At 41.8% G+C, this 26227-nt stretch overlaps 1 long non-coding RNA gene across 1 annotated transcript; it reads left to right on the plus strand.

Annotated features, from left to right (window-relative positions):
* The first annotated feature begins 1621 nt into the window (after window positions 1-1621).
* Window positions 1622-24497, plus strand: LOC134400341 (uncharacterized). Its single transcript, XR_010025574.1, has 4 exons — window positions 1622-1706; window positions 7910-8041; window positions 20717-20937; window positions 24254-24497. It is a non-coding gene; the product is annotated as an uncharacterized LOC134400341 (long non-coding RNA).
* The last annotated feature ends 1730 nt before the right edge of the window (window positions 24498-26227 follow it).

Here is a 26227-nt window from a genome sequence, read left to right on the forward strand (position 1 = left end):
GTTATGTGAAACAGTATAATGGGTACACCTTCCTGCATAAACTGTGACAATGCTTAACTTTTATCTCTAAATCCACATTCAGTGCAGCTCATTACGCTTCCTCAAGTTCTTCAGGCCCAACAAGCATTGTCTAATTCTTCATCCTTCCTTAAACATCTCCTACTTTCCCTGCTCGGGCAGATTGATTTCAGAGGTGGTAGGCTTAGGGTGTGTGGACTGTGTATGAATTCATGTATCCAGCTTTCCACAGGGATGGGGAATGAGCGAGGTCTTTCCTCACCAACTGGACTGAAATCACTCCATCTCCATGTGCTGGCTTCTCCCAGCTAAACTCTGGGATCTCTTGCCTTCAGATTTGATTGGCTGCTGATGGGGGTGGTGGATGAGCTGAGTTTTACTATGGGTGGGGGGAGGAGGTAGGTTTTGTGAGGCTATCTAGGGCAGTAGGCTTGCCTGCTTTCAGGCGAAGTGAATAACCTCAGTTCATGTTTGCCAAACTTTCATGAGTATTGGCTGACGTTCATGAACTCAGTGAACCTTGGAACGGAGACTCCGTTCAGGCGGGTTTGAGTTTTGAGGTAAATATTGTGCACAGCTCCAGTTGTGACACGGGGGTTAAATAGTGGAACCAGGTTGCCGGAAGATAAATAACCACTCTTCTTTTTAAACTGGCCTTGACACTTTTTTTTTTTTTTACTCATTCCCTTTTCTCATTTTTTTCTTTCGCTTCCTTCTCTCTCTGTGTTGCTTACTGGTCTGGGCCTGTGAAGCAAATACAACAAGCCCGAATAACCTCAGGACCCACCAACACAGGCCATTAGTCATGTACGGCAGCCAAACACTTGATAAACCTCCTTGCCTTTCTGCCTCCTTGGAAGTGCAAATGTGTGTGTATGTGTGTGTGTACATGCGAAAATGAAACACCTGGCAGGCAGCCACAATAGATAGATAGCCAATAAGTTATGTTCAGCTTATCGGATCATAAGTTGTCCAAGCCAAAAACTGAATGCTTCTCTCCCCTTTGTCGACTTACTCATATTTAGGAGTGCTGTCTTTTGCAACTGGGGGAAAAACACCTGCCATTGCTCAATTTCAACAAGCACTGGACTGCAAACTTTCATGTTAGGGTACAGGGGAGACAGAAGAGGAAAGTAGGGAACACTCCCTTTTCTCTCTTCCACCCATATGCTTCACTCTGCAATCTGCTTTCCTTTGCCCCATGCTCAGGTGACAGACACTGGCGCCATCATCACTGCATCATAGCAGTGAGCAGGTGCCAGGTGAAGTGATGAGCAAGTGGTGGTGAGGTGTCAGAGGGCAGAGCTGTGTGCTCCACCTGCTGAAGGTACCCTGCTGCCCTCATGTACAGTGTAGGACATTGCTCCATTGGCACTGCTGAAGAAGGATTGGGCCCAGCACCTCCACAGAGGCACCGCAAAAAGGCACGGGTGATTTGGAGTTAGAGGGGGGAGAGGCAGAAAGGTTGGCTGAAGCACCAAGGTTGCTGGACATTCAGGCCCAGAGGGGAGGTTGTCCAGTAATCAGTTGGAAAGTAGCCAGACAACTCCCTCTTCACCCATGGAGGAGTTAGAAATATGAGATCCTGGGGTGAAATGTTGGGGTAGGCAAGAGGAACAACATCAACTCATGAGGCATTCCAAAAGGCTGGCCATGCAGGGAAGGTCCCTGGAAAGACCCACCCTAAGGTAGGGGCAAAAACAGCTGCAGGTTGTCGAAGAGACAGCCGGCACCAGTTTTGGTTGCAACTATCTAACATCATGCATTTACCAAAAGGAGTTGGTTGTAACCTAAGCGGTGGTGTATTATGCAAAGTGGTCTAGAGACATAACTTTTCCTTGCTGTTCGTGGATTCCTATTGTAACCAGAGGCACTGCTGATCGAACTGCATCATCATCATCATCATCATCTATTGATTTGTTACCTGCCTCTCCCTCCGGATTGAGGTGGGGTACAACATAAGACTGGGCACTTGACACTGCTATAAGTGGCTTCCAGTGGAGGCTAGTGGGGCAGTGTATCAGCCCTAGGTTTCACTCAGAACCAGTCAGAACTGTAAAGAACTTCAGAATTCTCACTGGTTTTGAATGAAACCTGGAGCTGATACACTGCCCCATTGACATTTGAGTCACCAGCCTCCACTGTGGCTTTTGTAAGTGGAATGAGGGGCGGGGGCATCTTGTCTATGATAGGCAAGAAAATGTCTCAGGCTCCCCCAGTAGGCCTCTTCCCTGATGGGGCCCACTGACTCCTTGCCATTGTAGCTGCTGCCCATTTGCTTGCCCATTGGACCCAGGCTAGATCTACACAAGTGCTTCTTATCAGTATTGAAGTGCACTGATAACTGTTGGGGCAGATTACACACCCCATATACCATTTTTGCAGTGTTATTTCCTGTGTTTTATTCCGTATTATTCCGTATTATCCAAAATACCTCAGCAGATGTTATTGTGTGAGCTATGAAGTATAAATGTACAAGAGGGATATAGCATTATTTTGAAGGTTCGAGGCCTACAGAGGCAAGATAAAATGTCAGGCTTAGAAGCCTGGATTTTTTCTGTTTGGAAGGGGTATGCCTGTGAGGAATAGTTTCATTTCTCTGGTTAAGATTCATTCCCAGGTTAAGTTTCATTTCTTCAATTAAGTTTTATTTCTTCAAAGTTGAAACAGTACTTCTGTTTTGGAGGAAAAGAGACAGCCAGAAAAGTGCCAGGAAAGGGCAAGGGCATGAGGAAGCAGCAGCAGGGAAAAGCCTAAATGCATCTAGGGTAAAGGAGTTGTATTTTGCAACTTATATTTTCTTTTGTATCACTCAGCTCTATTGACTAAATACCTTTAATTGTAATTTGCTCATTTCAATATATTAGTAAACTGCTGTATTAAAACTAAAGTGTCTAGTGTGCGAGTCATCAGCCTAAACTCCACATTACTGGAAAGGGGAAGGTAAAAGAAGGAAGGTGGGACTCTTACGGAAGCAAGAGATCCTTAAAGAGTTGCTCAGTGGGTCCAGGACATGGAAGGAACCCTGAGAGTTATTATGATGGGATCATATTGGTATGACATGAGGTGTAGATCTGGCCTCAGACTTCACAGTCACCATAGGGGCAAGTCAGGGCAAGGCGAACGGAAGCTGCAACTCCTTCTCTTCTCACTCACTTGCTTAGGGGAGACAGGTGAAGTGGCATTGGCAGCGAGGAGAAGCAGTAGCAGAGGCAGAGGAATCCAGTTGGGTCTGCTGCTGGGGTTGTGGGCCTTAGCAAGTGCCAGACAGTACCAAGCTATGATCCAGGCTTAAGCAGGACCTATGCACCTGCTTTACAACGGTATTGGAGTGCGCCGTGGGGCCCATGACACTTTCCATATACAGTTTTCAGATGCTTTTATAGTGTTATATCTTGCTTGGTGTAGATCTGGTCACTGTCAATGGGGAATGACTAATTCATATTCTAGTGATTCAACGTCTGCATCCGACCCAATGTCAACAGTGCTAGGGAAACATTTCTAGGGCTATGAAGACACTGCCTAAGCATAATTTTCTATGGACAAACAGTTCTCTCTGTAACATGCCACTATGAATTTTGTTCTATAATTGATTCCATAAACAGAGGCCCCAGTTCACCTAGAGTAGCCTGCATGCACAGACGCAAGATGATTGTACTTAGAAGGTTTTCTGCAACACTGTATGATCACAGATGAGAAAACCCTGCAAGGAATAGACCACTGGTTGCCTCTCTCTGTTTCAAGTCCATTTCCCAGTGCAACGTGCTCTAACTGGGCATCTGTTTTGACGTCTGAGGCTTCTCGCTAGATTTTTCCAACACGTACATTCCAAGCATGCAAATGAGCGATGAAAACATGAAATGTGGCTGCTTCTGGACATCACAGTCAATGGAACTGACAGTGGCCCAGTGGCAGTCTGGGGATTGTGCCAAGGGAGGGGCAACGCTTCCCTCCTGGGCTCCTTTCCGCGGAGGTGCTTTGCTTGCGTTTGGCTTAATCTCTTGATTTAGCATAATCCATTCTTTTATTAAAAGAATGCTTTTTGTCTGAGCTAAAGCCTCCTCACTTCCTTCCCTTCCACCGTGGAGTTAAGATTACTTACTCTCTCCCATTTCATGCCCCCCTCCTTTTTTTTGTTTTTGTTTTACTTTGCACTAACACGCACACACATGCTCACACAATTCTGAGTTTACTTTAATGCAGATGGTATTTGTCCATAGCCAGAAACACTTTCCAAAATGCACCATAGCTCAATAAACAAGTTCAAAAAGCATCTTAATGAAAACAGTCAAATGAAATATTACTTGGATCCAAACAAAGATTAGCAAGGATTTTTGTTTTGTTTTGTTAAAAAAAAAAAAGGGGGGGGGCGAAGAACCTTGGAGTTTCATCACTGGCTCCCTTTCTCTCTTCAAGATTTAATTTTAAAAATTTAATCTAGTTTATCAATGTCAAAAAACAGTAATAGAAAATTGATTGCACGTATAATTTAATGGAGCTTGGAAACATGATCTGTGCGACCACCTGTGCTGCATTAAAAACAGGATATTGTATGGCTTTCTCTAAGCAAGCCATACTGGACACAACAGAAATGGCCATACAGATATGTGTGGTATATTTCTGCTTAGTAAGAATGCAATTATCACCAACAGTTGACAGGGGGCAGTGGTGAGTTCAATGAGAGTTCCATTAACCAAGTTCATTGTGCTTAGAATTTTGGCGTTGAATGTAGGCCATGTGCTGTTTTAAGTCACAAATAAATAAATGTAAAACATGCACTTGAATTACAAACAGACATTTTTATTACTTGAACATGACCAATATGCCTCTGAGAGCATATCAGAGCTATTTGTTTGTTTGAGTTATTTATTTGTTTGATTTATCTGTTTATATAGAGTGTTTTTATAGCCCATTCGTTAAAAAGTGCTACTGCCATGAGGAAGTTGCTTGCAAGCAGGGCTCTCGATGTGTTCTTCTAATCAGTGGTCATGGGCAAGTGTCACAAATTAGGACTGGGCACAAAATTCAACACATGACATAAAATATCCTCATAGGATACAATCCTTTGCGTGTTTAGACAGAAAAAAAGTCATAGAATCATAGAATAGCAGAGTTGGAAAGGGCCTACAAGGTCATCGAGTCCAACACCCTGCTCATTTCAGGAATCCACCCTAAAGCATCCCTGACAATTAAAGCATTCTACAACTACAACCTAAAGCATCCTACAACTCCCAGCATTCCCCAGCCATCATATTGTTACTACCCAGTTATGGTAGACTCCTGGTAGGCAGTTACTGATAACGTAAGTTTATACACTCCAGTTTCTGGTGATCGTGGATGGGAGTGTCTGGTTGCAGTCCCTGCTTGTGGGTCCCTAGTCCACAGCTGGTTGGCCACTGTGTGAACAGAGTGCTGGACTAAACACACCCTTGGTCTGATCCAGTATGTTCTTACGCTGTGATGGAAGCCTGGTTTGGGACCAGGCTTTCTGAAGGACCATTTGCAGCCGTATGAGCCTGCCTGAGCTTTAATTTCAGCCTCATGGGTCATTTTCTCTGGCCCATTGGGATGAGATGTTAGACTGACAGGTACTGGTAATACGTACGGCCTCACCATTGTTGCTTTTTCAAAGCACTCTTAAGGGGGTGTGAAATGGCTGTTAAATTGATCTTTTATGTGGTATGATATCAGGAGCAGATCTACACCAAGCAGGATATAACGTTTTGAAAACTGTATGTAGGGTGACCATATGACCGGATTTGCCCGGATTTGTCTGGGTTTTTGATGGCAAATCCAGGAGGGGGAGGGGAAATCTGGATTTTTCCCAAAGGGCAGCTCTAATGGGAATTAACAAAAATGCTTATACCTCCGTCATTTTTTAAGATAAAGACATGAAATTTGGCACAATGGTAGCTCTTAGGAAAGGCTTTAGTCATACCAAATTTGAAACAGATCTGTTAATCCATTGATTTTTTAGGAATTTTTTAAAAATTGAGGTTTTAAATTTATTATTTTTTAAATCATCCTTTTTAAAGATAAAGAGATGAAACTTTGCACCATGAAAGGATTTAGGTAGAGCTTTAGCCACACCAAATTTGAAACAGAGCCGTTCATCCATTGATTTTTTAGGAATTTTTTAAAAATTGAGGTTTTAAAATTATTATTTTTAAAATCGTCATTTTTAAAGTTAAAGAGATGAAAGTTGGCACCATGATAGCTTTTAGGTAGAGCTTTAGCCATACCAAATTTGAAACAGATCTGGGGCCAGTAGCAACCCTGCTAACAACAGCAGCAGCTTGCAATGAGTGAAGATAGTCAGAAAAGATATTTGAGGGAAGGGGAGAATGAAACACACAGAGTATAGCAAAAGCTTCAAAGTACAGCAAAACCTACAAAAGTAGGAGTGAGTGAAGTTAATTTCAGATACATTGAATCTCCCACTTGTTCTTTATTTCAGTGATTTTAACATTAAGATGTTATGTAGAACAGATTTGTCTTAAATGTGTGCTGTAAAATCAGATATGTGACCAAGGCTATGTTCGGGTGGGCACGCCCCCTAGGTGCTGGACACGCCCCCTTGGGGGCGACCATGTTGTCCTCCTTTTTGGTTTCCAAAATATGGTCACCCTAATATAGAGTGTGTCCTGGGCCGAAACAGTTGTCACTACTGTTATAAACCATTATAAAGCAGTAGCGTAGATCTTGCCATGGTTATGGAAATGACCTGCATACCACCTTGTGATGGCAATGTGCCCTGAAAGGTAGTTCTAAAATATTTTAATAAATAAATAAATAAATAAATAAATAATACATTTGTGTTTCCAGAAACTTTGTTTAATGCATCAGAATATCCCCAACAGGAAAAATAGAAACAAAACAGGGTGGGGGTGGGGGGATACTATCAATTACATCTTTGATGATTGGAAGTCCCCAAACTTGGTGGCTTCTGATCATAGGATGAAGATTACATAGTAAATAATATCTATAAAAAGACATGCGATTCAAGCTGCCTGATTTGCATTTTTTTTGCCTCCCCCCGCCCCACCTGCTAGGATCCAAAGAACCATGAAGTCAGTTCCATGACGTCAAGAGCACTTGAAGCTGGTTGTTCTCAAACAGTAGACTCACCATATGACACGTTGATTTTGCCTTTTTAAAGTAGTTTGTATGATATGGCACAAGAGGAGGTTAAAAGAGATGATCAGAGCAAAAAATCAGTTGTGTGACCGTTCCTAATACTTAGGGTTAGTGTGGGGGTAGAAACTAAACTAAAAAAAAGAGTGAGTGAGTGTACAAGGCAGATACCATTGAAAGTTGGACCTGTACCTTAATCTCAACTGAGTAGAATCTAGAATAAATAAGCTTCATCACCGTGTGGAATGGAGTCATATTTGAAGACATTCCCATTATTTTATGGATTACAATTTTTTTTCATGATGTCAAGCTGGATTTTAGAAAAAGTCTACCATGGTCTTCTCACACAATCTTGGGCAGCTTTATGACAATTTGGCACTTGAGGCAGATCTGTTTGAAATCAACATGGTTTGATTTAAAATTAAACAAGGAACCTTCAGCCATAGAGTGTTGCTGTTAACATGTACTGCCACCAAATGGAATATGAACAAACAGCATCAATTTTTCTTTGGTTGAGAAAACAGAGCCAGAATTCTATGCTTAAACATCATGTGTGAGTAGTTTGTACAACATTTCTCCAATCTTTAGGTCTTTCTCCAAGTGATATAAAACTGTAACTCTAAAATATTAATGAGGTTTATGGTTGCTTCAGAGAGAAGTCTCCTACACACCTGTCTCCGTTGCCATCTTGGGTCCCCTCTCCATGCGACCTGTAACCTCTTTCTGACCTGTGTTACATGTGATTGAAAAACTACAGGTTTGATCCGGATTCACGCTGAATCAACTGCATTAGTGGATGTGGCTTTCCCCAGCCATTCTTACCCATGACAGCCCCTCCTGTTCCCCTGAAAATGCTTCACAGAGAAGTCAGGAGACCCTGCTGAATCAGGTGAGTTGGGTTGTGTGTGCAAGGACATCTCCAAAAATCAGGCAGAATTCACAGAAGGTCCTTTCCTCTCATGGAAGGCAGATCCTTGATCCAACCTTACAGAAGTTGTTCCAATGTAAGGTATGTAGGTAGTGAGCTGAAGGTGATGAGCTGAAGTGTGTGTGTCTGTGTGTAGGGGGGGATACATTAAAAAATATTTTCTTGCTCCACTAAATCCATCCCTCATCCCAAAGATGTTTTGGGGCCCTTTCTGTTGAGAGGCCCTTTCTGTTGAGAGCCCAACAGACATTTATTTATTTAAAACATTTGTATTCCACCCTATATCATTAGGAACTTAGGGCGGTGTACAGATAAAAGCATGCAGTATAAAACAATAAATATTTAAGAGAGCTGCACTCATTGTACCCAACAGTCATGTGACAGGAGCAGCAACAATGCTACAGAGTGAGCCTCTTTGCACCGTTAATTACTGTATGACACCATCAGGTAGCAGAGTGAGGCCAATGCCTATTCCAGTATATTTATTTATTTATTTATTTATTGCATTTCTATACCGCCCAATAGCCGAAGCTCACTGGGCAGTTTACAAAAAGTAGTAGTGTCCTCACTGTGAATTAGCTTTGGTTGCCATCACTGACGTCTTATAAAGGCAAATGTGATTGGCTGCATGACAATGCCATTTATTAGAAAGAAGTACGTTTTTTTTAAACAGTATTGAAGGTATCTTAAGTAAACGAGCAAACATTTTCTCAAGGAATGCCAAAAAAGCATGGAAAAAGGGGGTGGGGAGGGATTTCTCTTTTTGACACTGCCAAAAATGTTTGCAAAAAAGAAAAAGAGTTCAGCTCCGGTTTTAAAAAAGAAACAAATGAGAGAGAGAGAGAGAGAGAGAGAGAGAGAGAGAGAGAGAGAGAGAGAGAGAGAGAGAGATCATCCTGTTAGAAGACAAAAAACAGGACTACCTCAATTTGTCATCTTCACTCTGCAGTTGTTTCCCTTTATATGAGATAATTGCTTCGGTTCTTAACTCAGCTGTCCTATCTGGCAGGAAGGGAAGACTCTTATGTTTTAACAGGCTGCTAGGTCCATGACTGTAGAAACATGTATATTAATGATGATGACCTCAATTTTCAAAATGATGACCTTATGTAGCCAAAATGCCCCCATGCACACACAAGATGGAGATATCAGCAGGCTCAGGGGAATCCCGAGGTTTGTAGAAATAAAAAAAAAATGTTGTCGTGGGGAGTGGGGGAGGAACTCTGCAGAAGGGGAACCTCAAAACTGCCCAATGAGGACTGAGTATGTTCAGCAAGCATAGAATGCTGATTGGTAAGGGGAAAGAAAAAAACAAAAACAAAGCCTGAGGCAGAGGGAGAACTTCCACACTTCCTAGAGTCCTAGAGTCAGAAGGCCTAAAGACAGTAGTGCATGTGCTGGTAACTTCAAGGTTTGACTTCTGCAATGCGCTCTACATAGGGCTGCCTTTGTGCCTAGTCTGGAACTTCAATTAGTCCAAAATATGGCAGCCAGGCTGGTCACTGGTACACCTAGGGGTGACCACATTACATCAGTTTTAAAATCTCTTCACTGGCTGCCAAGTAGTTTCGGGTGAAGTACAAAGTGTTGGTTATTACCTTTAAAGCCCTACATGGTTTGGGTCTGGGCTACCTGCAGGACAGCCTTCTCCAGTACAATCCCGCCCCCCACACTCAGATCCTCTGGGAAGAATTTACTCCAGTCAGCCAGCTAGACTGACAACTGTTTATTTATTTATTTAAGGATTTTTATGCCGCCATTCAGCCAAAAAAGGCTCTCACGGTGGCTTACAAAAGTATTTCTTGACAGTCCCTGCCCACAGGCTTACAATCTACCCAGAGGACCTTTTCTTCTGCCACTCCCAGACTGTGGAACGGCCTGCCAGGAGAGATTCGTCAAGTTAATACTCTGAGTTTAAGAAAGCCATAAAGATTGATCTCTTTCAATTGTTATTTTAATATTATGTCAGTTTTATATGTTTTTAATCAGCTTTATGATTAAACACTGCCTTTTATGAAATTTTTGTATTTAATGTTGTTCCCTGCCTCGATCCAGATGGAGAGGCAGGTAATAAATAAATTATTATTATTATTATTAACAATAATAATAATAATTGCATTTATATCCTACATTTTTTCCTCCAAGGAACCTTAGGTGGCATACATAAACCTCCTTTCCATTTTATCTTCACAACAACAACATCCCCTGTGAGGTAGGTTGGGTGAGAGTCTGTGACTGGCCCCAAGTCACCCAGTGTATTTCCATGGCCGAGTGGAGACCATAACCTGGATCTCCCAACTCCCAGTCCAACACTTTAGCCATTACTCCACACTGGCTCTCCATTCTTACATCACCAATACAATAGAACTGCAGTTAGAAGCTCAAGGACAGGACAGGCCATTTTCTTTTGTTATTCTGAAATGTAACATCCAATCCTTGGCTAAAGATGATCCATAAAGAAAACCATGTATGGTTGTCCCATAGCTAAGATCACATATGGCCCATCATTGGAACTCCAGTTCTACCTTTTGTTGTCAGCTCTCCATGGGCCTATTCAGACAATATGCTAAGCCATGGTTAGGCCACTAACCCTTTTGCAGCAAATGGTTAGTGAGCTTGTTTAAACTGTGGTTATGTAGCCACAATGGTTAGGAATGGTTCACACAACATGTTAAATCATGGTTCACATGACATAATGTTTTGCTCAAAATGCTTAACCACCATGGCTTAGTGTGTTATCGGAAGAGGGTTCATGTGGGCTAAATCAACTGTGTTGCACTTAACATCCTCCATCTTGGGTGTAGAAACTAGCAATTTAGGTTTCTATTTGGGACAGTAATTTCTGGTCAGTGCTATTGCTTCTGCTTCTTCCTTTCTCGATCAATGACATGGCTGATCCCACTCAATCAGGGATCACGTAGCCAATGGGCTCTTTCTGGCCCACCTTTCTATGTCAACAACAATCATGGCAGCTTTCAGCATGAACAGTAAACAATCATAAATAAAACAATCCAAGGTGATAGAAATCCAGCAAGCTGACAGCAAACTAAAAACTAATTTCAAAGCCAACATGTCCTGGAAATGGATGCTGAAATAAAATTGGTTTCACTACCCAGCTGAAAGTGAGTGGGGAAGGAGCTGGATGAATTCCTCTTGGGAAATAATTTCACATTCTGGGTGCCACAGTAGGAAATATGTCTTGTGCCCACCCACTGCAACTCTGACTATGAGTGACATCACATGGGGGGAAATCGTATTTCCTTACCATCACTTCTCTGCCCACACATTTGACCCTCATTACTTCCTCTTCCAAAAGAGGAAGTAAACAATGTGCACGTGGTCCATTCACTGGGCCACCTTGATCGCGCTGCTTCTCCTGCACACAGCAGGACACTGCAGCAAGTCTCAAAAAATAAGTTTTTTTGCTGTGTGAAGAAGGCTAGAAGGGGTGGGTGACACATGGGATGCAGATGATGATGTGAGAGGGACCCACAAAAACCTTTGAGAGCCCAGCAACAAGCATGCAATAAAATGCTGTCTGCTGATGCCCAGCCAGGGAACACAAAGAAGAGGCAGAAAATAGTCGGGAATAATGGTTTAAGACAACTTAAATGTACAGGTAAACCCAAGGGTGCTGAAACATTGTCCAAAAGCAGATGTGTCTTTCAAAACTTCTGAAACTGTAAGTAGCTTTGGTTCAATTCTAATGTCCTCCAGTGCCAGGACATACCCTGCAGTTCTGTGCCTTAACTGTGTCTTTTTAAAATTCATCAGTTGGTGAATGTTTCAAAATTAACAATGTCTGGACAACTTACTTTTTGGCCCAAAGTTCTAGATGGAGAAGACAAATACACTCCAACTCCCACTTAGATAAACTCACAGAGTAGTGCAAACAAGAGTGTTGTAATGTCATTTTACTGTTTACAGATCGTTCAACAAAAAAACAGGTTGATCACAAAGCACACACAGATGAGGTCATTTGAGGTTGCTAGTGTGATAGGGATGTTGGTTCTGAAAGAGGAACTTCCTGTAGTTTGATGTTCCCAATGTTTTTAGACTGTAATAGTTGGCAATGAAGGATAATTATCTGCATTGATAATATCACAAGAACTTCTGCACCTGGTGTTTGGTGCCATACACACATGCAGAAGTGGCCTTGTGAATATTCTTGCAAGCACAGGGCACTCAAAGCCAGTCATTTCAGGTTGCCCTGAACACCTGAAAAGGTGTAGTTGGATGGAGAGATGGTAGATAAGACACTACCTCCAACTCAGGGTTGGATCATGCTGACACCAGGTTAAGGCAGGATAGTTCCTGTATCATTATAGTATCCTGCACACACAGTCGCAAGAAACACCCCCATCCAGGAGGGAAGTAACATCATTTTCCCTTACTCCAGGAGATTCCATAAATATACACTGCTGTGCATGCACAAGTACGATGGAGCACACTGATTTCGGGAACCAGAAGGTTCGACCATATAACACCAGCTCTGGTCCGCTTGCACTGGCTGCCTGTATGTTTCCAAGCCCAATTCAAGGTGCTGGTTTTAACCTATAAAGCCTTACCTGGCTTGGGACCACAATACCTGATGGAACGCCTCTCCTGACGTGAATATACCCGGTCACTATGTTCAACATCTAAAGTCCTCCTCTGGGTACCTAATCCAGGAGAGGCTTGGAGTGTGGCAACGAGGGACAGGGCCTTTTTGGTGGTGGCCCCCAGACTTTGGAATGATCTCCCTGACGAGGCTCACCTGGCGCCAACGCTGCTATCTTTCCGGTGCCAGGTTAAGACTTTCCACTTTGCCCAGGCATATAGCAGCACATCTTAATTACCCACATGTTTAGTTTTTAACGACTTTTAATGCTTTATGTGTGTATCTTCTGTGTTTTAGAATGTTAAATTTTGTATACTCATTTTTATCTTAATTTTTTAGAATTTCTGTAAACCGCCCAGAGAGCCCTGGCTATGGGGGTGGTATATAAGTGCAATCAATCAATCAATCAATCAATCAATCAATCAATGTCCTATGGTATTTCCTGTCCTGCTTGTGGCTCACTGCTTGACAGGTGGTTGACCACTGTGTGAATGGAGTGCTGGACAAGATGGACCCTTGGTCTGACCCAACATGGCTCTTATGTTCTTGTGTTTTTATGTTCATTATTCTGTTCAAAAGGTGGACAAGATAACTCTCAATTCTGTAAAGGAAGACCAGATTCTGTTCCAGGTGTTCTTTAGCATCCAGATAAGTCTGAACTACAAAGAGGGAAATACTATAATTGTGTTTATTAAGGGAAAACTGCATTGAAGCGAAGGACTGGCTGTGCTGGGAAGAAAAGAATGCGGGAAATAAAATGCTGAAGTCTCTCCCTTTGTAGTCAGTATTGTTATGCTGCCCATGATGCTATCAGAAAATGTTATCTTTATCCCAAAACAGCTGCAGGAGTTCAGTGATGTCATCCATCTGATTGGACTATTATGAAAACCTGAGGAAAGGGGAAGGAGAGTTTTATTTCCCTGTTTCAGGACTTTAGTCTAGCAGACTGTGCCTACAATTGGGGGCATAGAATAGACTTAAGCTGCAATCCTATGCATGTTGACGGGGGGGAGGGGGGGAAGCCCTACAACTCCCAGCATGGCCCTGGTGTCAAATCATTACAATCCCATCATGGTAACGCTATAACCCTCTTGTACATTTATACCTCGTAGGACACACAGTGACATTTGCTGCAATATTTTGGATAATGTGGAACAAAAAGCAGGAAATAACCCTATGAAAGCAGTATATGGAATGTTTAATGTGCACCAACCGTTACCAGTGCGTTTTAATACCGCTAAAAAGCAGTAGTGTAGATCTAGCCCTGTTCTATGGTTTGATAGCCTGGACAACAATCTGATGGAGTAAGGGGAAATGATGCTATACCTGAAGCAATGTTTACACTGCCCAACCCATCGGGTTGAGCAGTGAAAGCAATAATCTAAGATTCTTCCGACCATTATTACACCACACCAGGGCAGGATCTACACTACTGCTTTATAATGGTTTATAATGGTATTGACAACTGTTGGGGCCCAGGACACCCTCCCTATACAGTTTTCAAACTGCTTTCAGAGACCTAAACTACACCAAGCAGGATATTGCACTATGAAAGCAGTATAAAAGTGGTACGAAAGCAGTATATAAAAGGCAGGAGCCACACTACTGCTTTATAGCAGTATTGAAGTGCATTGACAACTGTTGGGGCCTATGGACACATACCCTATACTGCTTTCATAGTGCTATATCCTGCTTGGTGTGGCTCCTGCCTACCGCTTTCATAGTGCTTATCCTGCTTGGTGTAGATTAGGCCATAGGCCAGATCTACACCAAGCAGGATATAACACTTTGAATGCGGTTTGAATTCGTTATATGGAATGTGTCCTGGGCCTCACTTTCACTACTTCATAAGATATTAGAATGCCATGCTGAAAATTTCTCCCACATTTCCTCCAACCATTGTCATTCAAATGGACAGAAAAGGAATGGCTTCTGAAAAGAAATTTTAAGGAAAATTTCAAGGAAATTTGCATGGGCTGACTTCAGGGTTCTTGTGTTGAGGTGGCCGGGAAATGGACGTGAACATCCTATCTTCATTGCACAATAATCTTTCCGGCAACCTGTGGCCTCCTGGGCTTCCCACGTTTCAATTAATTTTATATGATGGCCGCCTTCCCCTATGCAATGCCCTGGAATGATGTTAGGTATGGGACATTGTGGAGGATGCAGAATGGGGTCCAGGATGCCAAAGCAGTTGCTGATGTTGCCACTTGCAGTGGCAGTGCAACCCTCCCCCACCCCAAAATAAAACTTTAGGGAAGGAAAAATAAGCTGTGTGCCAATGGGGAGCCCAACTGTGAGAAACTATTGGATAATTTCTCCTCCCTCTGGAGAAATTCGGTGAAACTGTCCCCCTATTTTCTCTGCCCACAAATAGAGTGAAGAAATTTGAGTGGCTGTTGGTGCGCAGCTCTAAGATATTATGTCAACTATTATTTCATTTGTTTTGTAGCTACATGTTTTGGTATTGAATCACAATGTATGACTTCCAGCCCAAGATTTTTTTATTTATTTATATATTTTTGCTTGAAACATCTTGCAGTTTGGCCGTCCATGTCTGCAACACCTTTTAGGTTTGTGTCATCTACAGATTTACTCATCATATATGGAACATACGCAAGACTAGGGATTAGCACATAGTCCTATGACATCTTTCAAGTAATTGGATCCATTGCCATTTACAATTTATGTTTATAATCCCGCAGCTAGAGCATTTTCCTGTGCCAGTAGTGAAAGTCGTGTCATACACAGATCTTCTTTATGTGTTTTCATGATGGATTGTGGGACATTCTTGACTATTCCAGCAGGGTAGGTGAATTGTCGCAGCATAAACGACAGAGTCTTTTAGCACCTTAAAGACTAACCTGTTTATGGTTGTAGAAGATTTCATGGTCCCTGGCCCCACTTCATTACATGCATGTTTCCCCCTAAATGGGTGAGATAAGAAAAGCAACAAAATATTCTGTTTTGTTTTAAAAGAAGTAACATCAAAAGATCAACCATTACAAAAGGTAGCAAATATGAACCGCCCAGAGAGCTTCGGTTATTGGGTGGTATAAAAATGTAATAAATAAATAAATAAATAAATAAAATAATATGAAAAGCTCAGATGAATCCAACATACCCTCTTGTTGTCTTTCAGCCTAGATGGCCATATTTTTCAAAGCCTGGTCCCCCAATATCCCAATTTTCAGGACATTTTTGGTGCTGAGCTATGCATTTCCAGGATTTGTGGAGACCAATTTCCACAATAATTGTTCATGAATTCCAATTCAGCCAACTTGCAATGGAACATCTATATGAAACTTATGGCAACTTTGATATCTGTGATAGATGAAGCTGGGAGATTGAAATGATCTCTCTTGCCGGATTGGAAAAAAATATGTTTAGGATCATGGTCCCCATCTACAATCCTAAACACAACTGCCTTGAGTACTGGGAGATACTTAGAACTGACGTGCATGATACTAGCCCTCTTCAGGTGTTCTCCCTTCCCCACACAACTACCATCATGCGAAGGGGAGAGAGGGGGTGAGACCATTTGCCCTATGCCATCTGAGGAATTAAAATTGACTAGGGGAGCTTACCTACTCAGATAGAAATGGCTCCTCATTGGAGTATGGAAGCTTGCCGGAATAGCAACAGGGATGTATGGGAACTGACGGCGTCAACAGACTTGTCCCATTGCACCCCTCTGTGAGATGTGCTGCCCCTTGTTAGGCATGCACGGGGAGATGACAGGGTGGATTCTGGGATCTTCTAAATGCAAAGCTTCATTTCTCTCAATTATCGCGCAATAGCCTCATCTCTTGAGGTAGTGCACTCACGGGTACCATTTTTGGTGTTGGCTAAACCTGCTTTCTGCCAGTGCTGACCCAACTAATGAGAACAGAAGAAATCATACAATAAAAATACCTTTTAGAAAAAAAATCCTGACCAGACATCCATTACTCATTTTTAATAATTTTCTTTCTGCATATTTAAAATATAAAAGGCATCTCTAAAATGGACTCATAGAATAAAAAAAATTAGCACAAAAGCAACCAACCCAACAAGATTCTGCCTACTAGGAATTTACATCTTGCCTTCAAATTGTGCTTTAGTTTTTATAGTTTTTATTGTATTGCACTGTATTTTAATGTTATATTTGTTTGTGAGCCACCCAAGGTGTGGAACAACTACTGGAAGTCTCCAATAGGCCACTATACACCCACTGGTTCTATTCCACTCGAAGGAGCAACCATGTGTGCAATGACCCTTTTGGGCTTCTGAAAAATAACTGCAGAAATGCTTGTTTCCATATTGGGACAGGTCAGCGGAGCTGCCTTCTGCAAGTTGTGCTGATCTGACCTGTTGTTTTTAGAAGCACTAAAGCCCCATTTCACAAATGGTCACTCCCGCAAGTGCCTGGGCACGATAGAATACTATGCTATATGTAGAAAGAAAGAAAGAAAGAAAGAAAGAAAGAAAGAAAGAAAGAAAGAAAGAAAGAAAGAAAGAAAGAAAGAAAGAAAGCCATTTTTTAACTTTCATCTGTAAGACATTTTTACTGGAAGGACTTCCTTGTCATGTCTATCACTTTGTGGTGCACACATTTCAGAAGTGGATAAGTGGCCAACTTTAAGAGCTCCATCAGACGCGGTGGGGGGATCACGCTTGCCTCCTGTGGCTTCTTTCCTCAGAGAGAGGAAAGAGGAAGTAAACAATGTGTACATGGCCCATTCAGGGGTCGTCTTTATCACGCCGCTTCTCCTGCACACAGCAGGAGATAGCCGCAACTTCCATGTTTAAAATAAATTGGACTTACTGGTGGTGGTTATTTTGTGGCACGAAGAAGGCTAGAAGGGGCGGGAGGCGGGAAGGATGTAGACGACATTGTGAGAGGCACCCGTGAGTGCCCAGCAATGAGCATGCAATAAAACGCTCGTCTGATGCCGCTCTAAGACAGAAAAAGAAAAGCAGATTTTGAGGGGCATTTTGAGTTGATAAGCCGGATGGGCTGGGGGAAAGAGAGCACATAACCCTTTCCTGACCCACTGCCTTCCTACCTCGAAATTGTTCCCCAACTATGCCCCTCTTCCTTGGCTTTTAAAAAGTGTATTATTTGGCCGTACAAATAGCTGGGGGAAAGAGTTAAAAACTCCATTCCATTTGCAGCTTTATTTACAGCTGCTCCATCCAAAGTTGTTATTTTTATTCTTTTTAAATTTGCGTGAAGGGTGCTTGCATGTAATATGTGATAACGTTGAGCGATTATTATACAATATCTGCCAGGAACTGATGAAAAGGTACATTTTAGGAAAGACTGTTGAACATGTTTACTGCTTATGTTGCAAGAAAGTTACGGCTGCTACCTTATGGTGCATGTGAATATGTGAGCACCTTCCTTTCCTTTACATTGAAGGTTGTTTGATCCTAGAATTAGCTGTATTATATGATGTCAAAAAATCCTACTCTCTTGTGGGTGAACGGGAGAACGCTCCAAAATTAACAGCAACGCGATAGCATTTAATTGAGAAAACAGATATTGCTTTTGTTCAAGAGTCAGTTTAGTATAGATGTTGCAGTTAAGACATGTGGCTGCAAGGAGGGTATTAATGCACAATACAGACATATGTTAATAAGCACAGTACACCACATGTAAATCAATACATTTACCAATGCACTGTGTGGTGGAGGATCTGAAGAACAGCCACATTATGACACATGTTAATATGTCAAACTCAGAATTAATGCTATTCCACAGAATAAAACAAACCATCGTTTATGTTATATTAGCTTATACAGATGGAATCTATTTGGCAAATTATGAAACAGTTTGCTAAGCTTTTTAGCAGTCTGTTTCTTTTCAAATGGAAAGATAGTTCTCTTCTTAAAAACAACATTTAAGAAATGAATTAGAACCATTTATTTCTACTTTTCTTTTTTAAAACCAAGGGTCCAAATCTTATTAGCAGTAGGGGTTGTTGCATTTGTGTATGCCCCAGGAAACCAGATATTTATTTAAAAAAACCAAGATGGATATTTCAAGTCAAAACTACAAGCTTTACAAAAAGACAGTTCTGGACTTTCTGTTGCCTATAGACCATGACCCTTCACTACGACTATTATAATATTATATATAAGAATATGTCATTTTGTTTTTTAAACATCTCAAGTTCTTTCACATTCTATTTATGAAGAAATGTGCAAATGTTGGTATGTTCTTATCAAACAATGAACTGAACAAAATTCACACTCACTTGCAGCAGCCCAATTCAATCGGTACAGCTATTTCCAGAATTAAGAGGACCATGTTGTACCCTGCTGCCATATAGATGTTAAAAATGAGGAGCCTGTCAGGAAAAAGAGGTGGCAACCCTAATTCAGCACCACATACATGGCTGACTATACAGGGATTCAATCCCAGAGTCTTAAGAGCTACAGTAAATACTCCAAGCCCTCTGCTTGGATGAACGAATCTCTCAGGTTTACTTTCTCCCATATTCCATCCTATTTATGGAGAGACCTGTGAAATTTTGGTAAGTTCTTACCAAAAAAATGAACCAAAGAAACCTCTAACTAGTGCTGGGCTGTAAATTTCAACCATTAATTTCCGGCATTCCATGAGGGGTGGGGGTGGGGAATGAAAACTCAAGTGAAAGAGGCTTGAAGAGGTGAGAATTTCAGAGAATTTTCTCTTTGGGGAGGGAGAGGGTTTCCACATACTTTTTAAAATGTAGCCAGTTGTTGAGGGGCCTTCTTTCTTGCTTTTAAAAACATCCCTGGCATTTTCATGAGCCCAGGAGTTCCTCCTGAATGCTTAGTGGAGAGGGTGAGGTCACATGGTCTCCAATAGGCATTCAGTAAGAACTGCTGGGCTCCTCCAAATGCCAAGGGAAGCAGGGTGGTGGGCTTTTTTTAAAAAAAAAAACCTGAAAAATTGGAAGAAGCCCCCTCAGTAACCAGCTACACTTAAAAAAGTTATGTGAAAATCTTGGCCATCTGCCCAGGGAGAAAATTCTCTGAATTTTCCTCTCTCTGTGTGAAAGAGGCAGAAAAAGCAATGCCTCTTTGCAGGGAGAGAGTAACTCCCCACAAATAGGGTGCAGGTTTTGGCCCAGTACTACTTCTAACCCTTTCCTAATTATGTATAATTTGTGATGTATCCAACTCTGCAAATTGAGAGGGGGCATATATTTAGTTCATGTAATGTCATGTATAATCACCTAGCCTCATTCACAGAATGTAGCAGGGGGTCCAGATGTCATTGCCTTCCATTTGTTTCCCTCCCATATCTTCTGGAAGCTTCTTCCATCTTTTTTCTCACCAATTTTTTTAACTGGAATTTTCGTTGGATGTGTGCTAATCCGTGTTAGTACATTAGCGCAGGTACGCATTGGAACTAATGTGAATTAGCACAAATAAAACAAAATTCTGGTTAAAAACAATCCAAATCTATCAATAAGCGGATGGCAGAATGAAAGACACCCGGCAATCCTCAAAACACAAACGGAACAGATTTAACAAAGTCTGTACATCCCTAGTTCAAATGAGACCACTGAGCTACTTCTACACGAGATGGATGAAATCACGCCTTCCTAACCCTTTGCTCTCAGAGGGTGCAAGTATGTACCCACATCTGATGTCCATGTCGCTGCATGTGGGTTTTTAATATGTGGTAGTCATTGTGCACAATGCTTTATTGTACGTAAACATCTCTGGACTGGGCCAGCATTTTCTAATATAAACATCCTTCAAAGGACAATAGTTGGTGTGTGTGGTGTTTTTTCTAAATAGGCATGGTGATTAATTTACTATGTTCCCTTCTAAAGTCGTCTTCTGAAGTGTAATTCTGAATAAAGACATAAGCAAGTTTAATCTGAAAGTTATACTTGGAATTCCTTTAGTTCCCTTTTAAAAGAGGGAATCGTACTATTGCATAGGTTTATAAATATTGAAATTGTATTTTCTGAATAGCCTGAGAGCTTTGAAGAAGGCAGGAGAGAGAACAGTTAATATCTAATATGAATATTCCTTTTTTATTTTTTCTTCAGCCCACAAGATTTTATCATGGGTGTTAACGGATGAGAGAAGAATCCAAGCCACAAAACCTGGCTCTTTTCAAGAGTTTGAAATATGGCATTTTATTGCATTTGGGTCTGATTCATTCTAAAGTTCGGTCCACTTAAGAGGATTATGGTGGACTTAGCCTTGCATCTCATTTTCAGTAACACCTTGGACAAGAAACCACTCCAGAGTATCAAGTAGAGCAAAAGTATGCAATGTTTTTTTTATTATTATTGAAAGAAGAATGTTTCATTATTGCCTTTCAAAAAGAACTACACAAACCATGAAAGGAGACTATGAACGATTCCAGCTAATTTTTCTCTGTGCACACATTCACAACACCAGCTGTTCAGGTTGGGATTTTTGCATGATATAGAACTGAGCATGCTAAATAGCAGGGGGGCAGAATCTTAAATTCCAGTTCATCTCTCCAGGTTTCCCCAGAAGGCCGCCAGCCCCTTCCCTAGGTCCTCCAGCCCCCTCCCTAGGGTTCCCACAACTACCAATCATTGGTTGCTTTCCTGACTTTTGCACAGATTTTCCCCATTCTGAAAAGTTGTAATGCCTTTGGGTGAAGGAGTACTTTCTTTATCTTTCCTGAATCTCCCACCCATCAGCTTCACGGGATGACCCTGGTCTAATCTACACCTAGCAGGATATTGCACCATGAAAGCAGTATATAAAAGGCAGGAGCCACACCAAGCAGGATATAGTGGTATGAAAGCGGTGTATGGTATGTGTCAGTGGGCCCCAACAGTTGTCAGTGCACTTCAATACTGCTATAAAGCAGTAGTGTGGCTCCTGCCTTTTATATACCACTTTCATAGTGCAATATCCTGCTTGGTGCAGATTAGGCCTTGGTCTATCTATACTGCAGAAATCATGGTCCCAACACTAGGATTTCTGGATTGTGCTGATTCTTCCCCCACTTAGCCTGATGAAGCGTTCTGGAGAACTTGAAAGCCTGCACATTTTTGAGGAATTTTGGTTGTTCCTAATAAAGGTCTCACCCCCAAAGGCAATGGAATTGTGATCTTTTTCTTGATAGTATTGAGTAGACATCATGCCAGTAGAGAGAGTGTTATTATAGAACATTATGGAAGACTAACAGTGCAATGCTATGCATGCTCATAAAACCCAGATTCGATTATATGTTTGCCACATGGTCAGCTATCCTGGGCTTGTTTTTCTTTTTAAAATGTCAGCAGGAGGGGGCTTGATCCAGGCCAGGACTGCGGTCAGTGCTGGGTTCAGTGTTTTGAGGGCCCTTTGGCAAGGCCCCCTCAATGGGCCTCCCCCCCCCCCCGTGAGTCTACCTTCTCACTGCCATTGTCCCCAGCTGCTGTTGCTCCTCATCCTCTTTCTCATCGTGACGACTTGCTTGCTTGACAGGCAGAAAGCCAACAGGAAAGCAGGCAGTGGCATATACTCTTTCTCATCACCACTGTTGTTTAGGCTAGAGAAAGGGTGTGTGTGAACAAGCAGGCTGCAGTGGTGAAGAGATGGAGCAAGTCCAGGGGGCTTTTCTCAGTGGACCCCTGCTGGATGTGGGCCCTTGACAGATGCCCTAGACACCAGCTCTGTCTGGGATGTGTAGATGGGGGGGGGGCAGGTTGCCCTTTCTGCTTGTACCATTTTACTGCTGAAAGTGGCCCCTCCCAAACCATTAGTTGCTTCCAAGAAACCATTACAGGCAGTGACATACCCTGGAAGCATACCTTCTGGCTATCAGTGGTTACTAGTCTGGATGGCTATATGCTACCTCCAGTATCAGATATATACACCAGTTGCTGGGGAGCATGGGTGGGGGGTGCTGTTGCACTGTGTCCTGGTTGTGGGTCTCTGGTCAACAGCTGTTTGTGTGAACAGAGTGCTGGACTAGATGGACCCTTGGTCTGATCCCACAGGGCTCTTCTCATGTTCTTGAGGCAAATAGTACAGGGTTTCTTTTTTTGTGGGGGGATATTTGGTGGGGAAACAACACAGTGTAAACCCTTCCCATATGGGTGATTTTTCTATGGATGTACCTTTTGTGGGGCGGAGGAATTGGAAGAATGTAATGCGACACTGAAAAATATTGCTTGTTTGCTCAGCTTGCTTCTGTTAACAGAGAGACAAATCACTGTTTTGCAACGTGCTGCTAAACAAGGTATTCTGAGGTGGGAATAGGAAAACAGACGGCAACAGAGACGTCATTCCCTCCTGAGATATGCTGAAATTCTGGGAACTTTCATTCACAACAAGACCATTTGGGATACGAGTCATTCCATTCCGAGGTTAAAAGCGTTTCATCTCAAAAACAAACAAGGTCTCAAGGAAACTCGACTAAAGCTAATAACCTCTGGCATTGCTTGAAATGAAATGACTTGGTTGTCAACGTCAGTTTAAATTGATCGTTGAACTGATGAGCATTATTCTAATCTCATAGACCCAAGGAACATCCTTACTTTTACCACGAGTACTGCAGTGGGACCTGATTGTTGTTGTTGTTGCTGCTGCTATCATCATCATCTAAAGAGCTATAATGAAGGACTCCAAGAACATGTGTACATCTACTAGGAAATTTTTTTGGGAGGGGGGATTTCTCTTCTCTTTGAACATCACACTTCCTTGTCCCTTAGTTTCAAAAAAAATTTCCTATGCAGCATGGTGTATGTGTGTGTGTGTGTCACCTGAACCCCATGCCCTGTGTCAGTGGCCAGCAATTTGCTGGTGGGCCACTTGCTTGAGGACTACAGAAAGTGTTAAAAGGCAATGACAGAGGTCTGAGTTCTGCTAGATCAGCACTGCGTAGGCTCATGATTACTGAATGTTTAGCCACTCAAGGGCTACTGATGTTATCTACTGGCTATTGATGCCATCACCCACACTGGTGTTGTGGTGTTACCTAGGGTCAAACTACATGGTACGTTAATTGCATAGTGTGTAGCTGAGGATTTATTTTTGGATTGGGACCATCACACATTGGGAGAAGAGGATTAATCCTGCCTCCCCTGATCATTTCCCCTGAAATCCTCTCTGTGCCCATGGTGTTCTTAAAAAAGGGGGGAAAGCTTCCATTGACTCCAGTCAAAACTCCATTGATGCCAGTTGAGAATCCCCTCCCCTGTGTGTGTATGTGTGTGGTGGGGTGAATCTTGGGGAAACTTGTGTGTGTGTGTGTCGAGATTTAATCCTTCCCCCTCAGGGCTGCACACACCTGCTCTATAGTCATTTTTTTTAAAAAAATAATAATATTCTCCTTGACTACATGCTACACAATTGACATTACATGTAGTCTCACTGCTATTCAGTATTTGTGTGCTCTCCAGTGCTGAAGTAGCCATTCCCATATCTTCTACTGATGCCTTGAAACCCTCTCCTATGAATATAGGAAGCTACCTTTGGTCTATCTTGTTCACGGTTGTTTACACAGACTGGGAGCAGCTCTCCAGAGTTTCAGATAGCAAAATAATACTAAATACTAAAATAATACTTAAATAAATTATCCAAAGTATGTAATGTATTAAATATATTATCCACAGTGCCTTCTCTCTTCCGAACCTGCACAGACTCTGTGGTCAACAGATGAGATGCTTCTAGTGATTCTGCCTGGACCTACAGCTTGGTTGGAATCCACCCAGAGCAGAGACTTCAGTGTGGTGGCTCCCTCCCTGCAGAACTCCCTGCCTCTGGATGTCAGACAGACACCAATGCTGTTCTGCTTCTGGCAGTTGCTGAAGAAATTTTTATTTCAACAAGGCTTCCCTGATTAACCAGCCACAGTTTTAATTGGTATTCCGTTTAAAATATATATTTTCTAAAGTTTAATATTGTGTTTTATTCCTTGTATCTTATTGTTTATTGCTCTGGAATCTGTTTAGATGTGGAGCAGGATCTAAAAGTTGTCAATCTTGTCTATAAAATTCAAAGTTGGGAGTTAGTTGGTCATCCCTTTTGACTGCCTTCCTGTTGACCTATTTTCATGAAATACTCTTCATTGGAAAACTCTTGACATGCAAATTCCACGAATAACAACAGTTTTCACAATAATAATAATAATAATAATAATAATAATTTCTTGTCTGCCTCTCCATTTTGATCGAGGTGGGGAACAACAGTAAACGATAAAATACACAATATTCAATTAAAACATAATATACATTGTTTAAAAACATAATTTAAAATTGGGAGCTTATTTATGTCCATATAGCTTTTTATTTAAAAAGAATGTTTTAAGGAATCTTTTTAAACAAAATATTATAAAGTTTTATTTTTAATATCAAAAAAGTCAAGTATAATAAGCAAACATAATTGCAAATTGGGGCAAAATGAAATATGAACACAAAAAACTCTCTGTACACCTTTATAAACACAGGTGCAGGCCAAAGTACAATGACATGCTGGAAACTTATGGCCTGTAAACAAATCATGACGAGATTAGGAGACACCTACAGTTAAAAGTAATCCAGTCAAAGTTAAATTAAACCTTTCATTAGATTTGTTTTTTCTCCGTGAATTGTGTTCTCTGGTAACCAACTGGTAAATAAATAAATACAATAATTATGAGGAGGCAAGAAAGGATCAATGCAATTAAAATCTTCATTCAGTGTTAAAATGCTCATTATAAATCAAAATGGCACACAACATGATAATCTATCAAGCGAAGTCCATGGGTTGAATCAGCCTGGATAGGGAACTGCATGCATGGATATCAATGATCATGTGAGTTCAAGGTCCAGTTCATTCCTATTAGGCCCAGTTCATTCCTATTAGCTCTGCAATGTATGGACATGGCTGCATATTCCTACTCAGTTTGTAACTTGACTGGGAATGTATTTCCCCATCCACTTTCTTGGACCACGAGTTGCACTTAGCTATCTTGTTTCATAAGGTACATAGGAAGCTGCATTATACCAAATGCATACATTACACAATTGTCCATCTAGATTGGGGTGGCCAACTTGGGGAGTTTTTGGAGGTAAAGTTGGGCCACAGTTTCCCAGGTGACTCCCCAAAATGAATTAAACTTTGGGTTTTTTTAAAAGGCATCTAGATTGCCAAAAAACAGACAAACAAACAAATGGTCACGTCTACCTAGGAAACAAGCTAGATTTGACCTTGGGCCGGGGTGGGGGGGGGCATTCTGTAGTGCTCTGAATACCATTTTTTCCATTAAGATTTTTTTTGGGGGGTGCTGGGGCTACACTGGGGATGGCCCACATCTGGTGTAGATCAATATTGTCTACATTGACAGATTTCAGGATTCCACGCTTTTAGACTGGAGTCTTTCCCTACCTTATTTAGCAAAAGATAAGAACTCAAATCTTCAGGTAGAGCATAGTGCACCCAAAATTGTTTGATGTACAGTCTTTGATTATGAGTAGTACCAAGATAAGTGTGGTGTAGTGGCTAAGGTGTTGGACTGGGAGTCGGGAGATCCGGGTTCTAGTCCCCACACAGGGTTGTTGTTATGAGGATAACAGGGGGAAGAGGAGGATTATGTATGCCGCCTTGGG

Source organism: Elgaria multicarinata, chromosome 6, assembly GCF_023053635.1.
Source record: "Elgaria multicarinata webbii isolate HBS135686 ecotype San Diego chromosome 6, rElgMul1.1.pri, whole genome shotgun sequence".
Classification (NCBI taxonomy): domain Eukaryota; kingdom Metazoa; phylum Chordata; class Lepidosauria; order Squamata; family Anguidae; genus Elgaria; species Elgaria multicarinata.